This window comes from Gadus macrocephalus, chromosome 4, assembly GCF_031168955.1.
Source record: "Gadus macrocephalus chromosome 4, ASM3116895v1".
Classification (NCBI taxonomy): Eukaryota; Metazoa; Chordata; class Actinopteri; order Gadiformes; family Gadidae; genus Gadus; species Gadus macrocephalus.
In genome coordinates this window covers 31,387,449-31,396,020 of record NC_082385.1, presented here as the reverse complement: position 1 = coordinate 31,396,020, position 8,572 = coordinate 31,387,449, and the positions used below count along the sequence as shown (strand labels likewise).

At 44.2% G+C, this 8,572-nt stretch overlaps 1 long non-coding RNA gene across 3 annotated transcripts; it reads right to left on the bottom strand.

Annotated features, from left to right (window-relative positions):
- Positions 1-2,496: 2,496 nt before the first annotated feature.
- LOC132455547 (uncharacterized) lies at positions 2,497-6,294 on the bottom strand. Of its 3 annotated transcripts, none has more exons than XR_009525283.1 (4): positions 6,279-6,294; positions 4,254-4,393; positions 4,083-4,146; positions 2,497-3,928 (listed from the first exon to the last, which is right to left on the bottom strand). It is a non-coding gene; the product is annotated as an uncharacterized LOC132455547 (long non-coding RNA). The 3 variants fall into 3 exon arrangements; XR_009525284.1 differs by having other exon boundaries at positions 2,497-2,875; XR_009525282.1 differs by having other exon boundaries at positions 2,497-4,146.
- Positions 6,295-8,572: the final 2,278 nt, after the last annotated feature.

Genomic DNA, 8,572 nt, shown 5'->3' with positions numbered 1-8,572 from the left:
GGAAGAGTGATATAGAAGAAAGAGAGAGAGAGTTGGAGAGGAGAGAGGGTTGGGATAGAGGCCCAAACAGTGATAGCGAGACGTACAAGAGATGGACAGAAGGAGAGAACGAGAAAAGAAAAAAAAAGCGAGGGCGAGAGAAAGAGAGCGGACGGAAGAGTGGAAACAGGGATAAGAGTTGTGAAGGAGGGAGAGAGAGAGAGAGAGAGAGAGAGAGAGAGAGAGAGAGAGAGAGAGAGAGAGAGAGAGAGAGAGAGAGAGAGAGAGAGACCATTGAGTTAGAGGAAGATAATGTGAGCAAAAGAGAGAGAGAGAGAGAGAGCGAGAAAGCACCGAGGAAGAAAGGGAGAACTGAGTTAGACGGAGAGAGCGAGAGAGAGAGAGGCCACTGAGAAATAGACAGAGACCACTGAGTAAGTTAGATAGAGGGAGGGAGGAAGGGAGGGAGGGAGGGAGGGAGGGAGGGAGGGAGGGAGAGGTAGAGTGAGTGGGAGGAAGAGCACAGAGAGAAGAGAGATGACGGGTGGTGGGAGGGGCCGAGAAGGTCGACAGGAAGCAGAGCGCCTTGGTCTGCCAGGTGACCGCGCCCCTAAATCCTTCACACACGACACGCCGCTCCAGAGCCCGCTCCCCGCGCAGAGGACCCGCCTCTAAGTCACCCTCCGAGGGGTGGGAGGAGAGGGAGGTGGGAGGAGAGGGGAAGGGATTTGGGGGGGGGGGTTAGGGGGGGAAGGCCGTTTTTTGCAAACGAGGAGGTATCAAGTGTTCATTACCACTATCTTCTATCTGAAGACAAAGTAGCTCCGGTTGGAGGAGAGGAGGGGGGGGAGAGGGGGGAGGGAGAGGGTGAGGGAGGAAGTCTGGGGGAGGGCGAGAGAGAGCTGAGTGAGCGAGGAACCGAGCCAGGGAGAGAGTGGATAACAGAGTGGGTGAGTGCGAGTGAGAGAGAAATTGAGAGGGGGAGAACGATGGGTGAGACAGAGAATATGAGCGAGAGAGGGGGAGAGAGTGATTGAGAGAGCGCATGATTGAGGGAGGAACAGAGGGAGACAGAGAGCGAGAGGGTAAGAGCGAGTAATGGAGGGAGTCGTTGAGAGAGTGCCAGTGAGAGAGGGAGTGAGACAGCTAGAAAGGCTGTGAGAGAGAGAGAGAGAGAGAGAGAGAGAGAGAGAGAGAGAGAGAGAGAGAGAGAGAAAGAGAGGCTGTGAGAGAGCGAGGTAGAGAGGCTGTGAGAGAGCGAGGTAGAGAGGCTGTGAGAGAATGTGAGGGGAAGTCAGCTGCTGAAGTCGGAGTCCGCGAAGGAGTCAAATGGTAGAGAGAGAGAGCGAGAGAGAGAGAGAGAGAGAGAGTGAAGGGGTGATCAGGTGAAGGGGTTCCTAGAAAAGAGTCACGTCAGTACGTTGATGAAGACTCTCCACGTCGCCACGGTGACAAGCCCCACGCCCACCACCACCGGCCACCCAAGTTCAGCTACATCTCCCTGAACACCATCGTACCAGAGTGAGGGAAGGCCGTTGCACCAGCAGTGATGGCAGTTATTGACAACGCCGGTTGGTTTATAGCGGCACCGTGCAGAAAAGGGCCGGTAGAAACTGCCAGGAAACAGCGTTCAGTTTGACGCCATCCTATCTGGACCCAAGTACAAATCTGACGCCCTGCTACGAACCTAAAGTCTGCCTGCTGATGAACTCGGTGGTTTCCCAATGTGTTTGTGTCTGTTGATTAAAATCCTCCACTTATGCACTGCATACAGCACTTTCCTAATCAGCGGCCACTCAAAGCCCTTTACAACACTGTCAACCATTAACTCACCGACGGCAGTGTACACCACGCAAGGCGACAGCAAGCTCGTCAGTAGCAGTCAGGGTGAGGGGTCTTGCTCGGGGACACCTCGACACTCTAGGAGGAGCCAGGGATCAAACTAGCAACCTTCCGGTTACCAGCTAACCCGCTCTTCCTTCCGAGCCACATGCCGCCCGACACGTATGCAATGTTCCTAGTTTTAATCAGTCTGACCCAGTAACTCACACACTGAATGTTAAATTAAACAATGTCACAGGTGTTAACTTTATTTTGGTACCAATATGCCCATTGCATAGACCATAGTTGTGGCGATATTATATTCACTTAGGGTATGTTATCTTTGTCAAAAAAATTAAAGGTGAGAGGGGTAGAGGTAGAGGGCGACTAGTGATGAAGTGGTTAACTCAGTTTAATTATTTTGATAATTAAAGCCATATAAGGAGGATGAGTAAAAACGGACTGAACCTTTTGTTTTGATAGACTATCAACCATCGTGCACTTGCGTGTCTGGTAGCCTTCTGGAAACTTTGTGGTGCAGCACTTAGATTCTTGTAGTTGCGCCAGTATCGATTATGTGCTTTGATGGATTGTTGAAGCTCGCTGGTAATTTACCCTTTGGATAAAAGCGTCTGCTAAATGAATAAATGTAAATGTCATCTACTCAATTAGAAATGTATTATAATTTACAGGTTGTCAAAAAATTCATTTAAAAACGAAAGCCAGTGTGGGAGATTTGGAAAACTGCTAAGCTGAGGTAAGCCATCTCGCAATGGTGCCTCTTTATTCCATTAATGTTGAGTTAATGACCGCAGTACTCTAGCGCAATTCATTCTAGCCATCATTGGCGCCTTCTTTCTGTGTCCACGTGCCATCTGTAATTTCATTGACCAAAATACAACATACCGACTAAGTTTTGTCAACGTTTACTGACAAAAACAAGGAAATCACAAGACAACCACAATTTTTTTTGGATAGATTTTGTATCCCAAATCTGCATCAGTTATTCATCGACAAGTTTCTTGGAGATCTGATTTAATCAGCCTGCAAAGCAGTAGGCTGTAGCAGCTTTCCTCTGGAAGGACAATATGTGACAATGACTTTGATCTGAAAACAGCTTGCAATGGCTAATCTACTTTACACCTTGTTGGAAATTGGAGACCGTTAATACAGAGTGTAACGAGATTCATAAAAGGTACGACAAAAACGAGAAATACATCATGTTAAAGAAAGGTCAGAGCATCACCAGACACCATTGGAACTACAAAATAGATTTCTATGGGACTTCGGACAAACCATATAGCTGCATGTAATGTAATCCATTTACTATTTCAATGTTTGAATCCATAGAGACTGATTGAATAGATACAGGTCCATACAGGAGTATGCTCCGATAAACAGTATTATAAGCAACTACGTACAACAAATTTAACCACAACATGGAGGTTTGATGATTCTTTTGGCGACTGTTAAAGGGAATTTGTCATTTTTCCTGATTGGCAGTTGCTGGGTACAGCACAGGCTATTGGAAATGCCATGATATTAGGCGTTTACATTTCAATGAAAACAATCCATTTTATTCTCCACAAAACAACAAAAAAAAAAAAAACGTTATTTACTCACACACCTTTCGCCGAATTGAAAAAACACAAGAGAAGCAACGATGTGAGAAACGAGCGCAAAAACCTGCGGATAAAAAAAAAAAAAGTATAGTCGAATAATTGAAAATAGGCTGGTGAAAAAAAAAAAGAAAATCGATTAAGTCGACAAGCTTTACGAGGGCATACATTACACGGCGGCTCGCTCGGGCGGCCGCCGGAAGAGCCGTTGAACCCTGAAATGGGATTTCTCCGGAGAAACATTTCAGTTCGACAGCGTTTCGAAGCGACGCTACACGTTTCGCGCAGGGCCTTCTCCGGCGATGCGCAGTTAGCTCCTAGCACCGTTCGTCCGCTAATGCAGCAGACGAGGTTTGGCTGCCAACCAGGCTGAGTGCCAACGTCGTGGGCTGGGGTTCATCTCCACAGCACACATACTTGTACGGTAATGAACAGAAGTGAGTCAAAGTGACATCTGCAGTATATTTTTTTATGCAAAGAAAGTCTGGAAATCTTGCTGGAGTTTGTTGCTGATGAAAGCAATGATTGGTTAAAATAAAGATGGTCTTTGATTGATACATTTGATTGTAGACGGCTATGTTGTTGCCAGCTGGAATGCATTTGAGTTCTCTCCAATATACACAACTTAACTAACATCCTTCAGCTAGATCCATTAAGCCATACCTGTTCCTTGATGACATGGAACCAGATATCCCTTCGCGATTGGATAAAAGCGTCTGCCAAATGCCTATATGAAGGAAGACAAAAAAAATGAAGACTATACTTTATCCTCTTTCCATCTGTGAGCTATAAAAGTAAAAAAAAACGTTGGATTGGTACGGAAACTGCGGTTACCATGCCAACGCGATCTGAGGGTTCATGTCGGGTGCCTCGGTAAAATTCAGGGTGGAGGGCATCACCGGTCTCTGGCATCGCGGTCCTTATGGAACCGGTTTTAGGAATAAACCCCCAATGGCAAGCAGTTCCTTCTGAGACTGGAGTCAAGAGTCGAACAAGCCAAGAGCAAGGGAAGGTACAGAGAAGAGGAGAGAGAACAGACGGAGGCAGGAATTAGAGACACAAATTGCAGGCCATTTTTCACACTCTTGTTGGTCTTCAGGCAGAAGGTGATTCTCGAAAAGTACGGTGAAAGTATCACACATCACAGAATGTCGGTGGTGGTTGGTGGTTGAATTGAATGAATACATTTGAATGAAAAAAGCAGATTTCTCAAATAAAAGGGAATTATTTCCCCGTCTTGTACAAAGTTCGAAAGGGGTTGTGGATTAAAAAAAAAATAATGAAATTGAGCAAATTATTATTCATGTATTCACCAAATTGTCTGAATCAAACCAACATATTAAAATAATTTGCAGAAATGGGACTAGTCACAGAAAGGAGAATGTATCCATTATGCAACTGTATGGCAGAAGAACCATGCTCATTTGCTTTTAATTGAGGCGTAAAGAAACCTAACTACATTCAGCCTGATCTCTTTTATGCACATTTCAATAAACGTGGCGCATTTAAAGAAAATGCAATTTAGAGACGGTCTCACCCTTTGCAGCCTCAGTGGTATGATATGTACCGGAAAAGATTGAAACCCCGAAAATTACCATTTATATAAAAGGCCATTGGAAAATAAAAAACATAAAAAGCATTTAAGATCAGTTTCACTTTTTCCTACTGGATAATATTTATATATGTCACAGCTACACTATCTACAATACTGTCATCTTCTGGCAGCGCATCAAGAAAAACACTAGGAATCTCCCATTTTAACACACCCATTTGCACCAAACCTTAAAGTTACGCACAAGATAACCCAAGGCTGTGGCTTTGATTCTGACATTCCTACCTGGAAATAGGCGATGCCATGACATCTCATCCCAGCCTTCAATTTCGTCTTTCATAGATATCGACGTGTCTGTGAACTGCAATGTTAAAACGGTAGAGGGGGTTTTGCCTGAATGGAACTCCCTTTCAAAAAACAAGTGAAGCGAAACAAGTGAAACCTCATGGCTGTTTCCACTGAATCCTAGTATGTATTACAAAATGTTACTTTTACTTAATATTTACTTTTATTTTTTACGTTGTTCGTTTTTTGTGCTGATGGTTTAGTTATCCATGCTTGTATTTTTTAATTGGTTGTCTTGTGTGTTGATCTCTTGTATTCTTATATGTTATGTGTGGACCCCAGGAAGAGCAGCTGATGTCTATTGCAACAGCTAATGGGGATCCAAATAAAATCCATCCAAATCCATCCCTGGCGAATATTATGTCTTGGGGGTAAGTGTACTGCTACTTTGGAGTAGTGCAGAAGGTACTCAGAAAAATAAAAATTCAAGTATCAATTCAAAAAAATACAATTCAAAAAATAAGCAGCCAACTAGTTGTATCCGTTTTTTTTAGCAAGTATCATTCTAAAAAATAGAAAAAGAAAATTGCCAACAAGTTGTTTTTTTCTTTTTAACCCCGAGCAAGTTTCAATTCTAAAGGCTTCCGTTTTATGCTGGCCGGTGAAGAGGGTACTCAGCTGAAAAAATATCTTAAGGGGTACACTTGTTTTATCAGTTTGAGAAGTTTGAGAAGTTTGGCCTAGAATGAATGACTGAACTTTCTGTACTTTTCCGTCAAGTCAAATCTACTTAACCACACACCTACCACAGAGCTTGTCTATGCATTAACGAAGATAAGAAGGACTTAGTTTATGCTCGCTTCATAACTTCACAAGCCACATGGTCAAAGTTATTATGCACAGACCCACAACGTTGCTTATCCACCCAGACATTTAATAAAAACTAGAAATGAAAAACACGACGCTCGGACAACAAAGCTCTGACGGGATCAAAGGAGAACTCTCTGGGAACCGTTACTCACCGAACACAGTTGTTCCTGACGTTCCAAACCTCATTGTGTGAGCAGGGTCCTATTTGTATACGGGGTGAGACCAATGATTTGCTGATTGGATTTCAATACCCAAACGTGGGCAGGTCTCGAGTGGCCAGGTCTTGCATCACACCCACCTCATGTATCAACTCAAAGGCCCGTAAGGCCAGACAATAGAAACATATACCCAGGCGCCGCATGGACTGCCTTGATCCCTTTGCTCTGATAAGTTAATGTGGCCGACATCTTGGTGAGGGCAAGACCGGCCTGTAAACAAATACAAGTAAACATGGTTTACTTTTGTGTAATTTCCTTGGCAAACATGCACTACACCGATTCCATCTGTAGGCTGATTTTAATTCATCTTTTTATAATATATTAGATAATATAATGTACTTTTATATGAAATAAACCCTTGATTCTACACACACACACACACACACACACACACACACACACACACACACACACACATTACCTTCCCGCCCATGTTGCGTTTTAGCCATGGTTTCTGTTCGACAACAAGATCACAATCTCGAATGAATTGTGCAGCAGGAGCAACAAGGAGGTGCAATCAACACGGGCACACACAAAAACGAACACTCACTCACTTACTTGCTCACTCACTCACTCACTAACCTCCTCACTCACTCACACACTCAACTACTCACTACCTCACTCAATCACACTCACTCACACACACAGGGAGCGATTGTGAGCTTGCGATAAAGCAAGAAAAAAAAAAAGGAAATCTCAATTTGATTTTGTGACGCCTCATTTTTTATCTGGCCCTGCTCATCCGATCCTCTCCAGGGAGTGTAGCCGAGCACTGATAAAAAGATGAAAAAACAAAAAGTGAAAAGTGAGGATCTCAAGGCGTTGGAGGCAAGCACTGAAAACAAAGGTGAAAGGTGTTGATGGCAGTAAGTATAGCGTTGCATCTTCTCAATGCATCGTAGCAGAGTGCAGATAAAAAAAAGACAATAAAACGTAAAAAACAACGTGAGAACCTCAAGGCATTTTAGGCGGTGCCGTTAAAAAATAATACAAAAAAAATACAAACAAGCGAAAAGTGAAATTCTCAAGGCATTGTTGCCGAGGACTGAAAAAAAAGGTGTGAAAGTTGGGAATGGCAGGAAGAATAGTGTTGATGGAACAGAGGATGGTGAAATGGGTCTGTGTGTGTGATTGGAGAGGAAGGGGGGCTAGTTCACTTATCCCTAGGCATGTTACAGTGGTCTTGATAAAGCACTAAAGATGGACGTCAACACACCATGGGTTATTTCCAGAAACGGGCGCTTCATGACGCCATGAATACAAGATGTCACCAGATGCCTTTGGGATGGAAATCCACATGAATGGTTTCCATTTGGCCTACGTGGAAATCCTTTCTTTCCATCTCTGCCGAATGCAAACCATTCATTTGGATTTCCGATTTTTTTTTCATGGCTTTGTCATATTCAGATCCTTTTGCTATACAGGTTCGCAATGGTAATGTTTTTATGGTGTGGCTGGTTGTGTGCATGTGTGCATGTGTGTGTGTGTGCGTGCGTGCGTGCGTGCGTGCGTGCGTGCGTGTGTGCGTGCGTGCGTGCGTGCGTGCGTGCGTGCGTGCGTGCGTGCGTGCGTGCGTGCGTGCGTGCGTGCGTGCGTGTGTGTGCGATCCCCATCGATGCTCTAAGGCGAAGGCGTAACATCTAACTCATTCTTGTCCTTCATCTCCTAAACAAGGTCAGGGCTCCTTAAATATACTAGAACTCTTTTAGTTTTTTCTCTCAAAAATGCAATTAGGTTAGCTTTGGCTATCTCACAGAAAGTGTCCTAATATGAACACACATATAGCTGAGGGGAATACCAAAAATGGGTCTCCGAAAAAAAGACGAAGACATGGCCGTATAAATAGGCTTGCATAGTGAAAGTGGTAGAAAGTCATCTTTTTCGGGGAGGGAATAGGATCATGTGTTCCAACTCAACACTTTTTTTCTCGCTGATGGCTCCACAGGGCGAGGACGCTATACATTATTAGCATTATTAGCACATTTTGTCACAAAGTCAATGCTATTAGCCGCGGGGCGAGGCTATTAGCTAATAGCTGTCTGCCGCGCTGTGCGAGCAACCCTGAGCTGGGTGACTCAGCAGACGAACATACACAGGCACAGGAACACACAGTCATTCAAGGTCTGTCTGCGGAATCCAAGCGTCTATCAAAGACTGCTACGCATCCAGTAGCCTACTCGTATTTTAAACTCCAACAGCTACATTGAAATAACTAGTAGATTGACGGT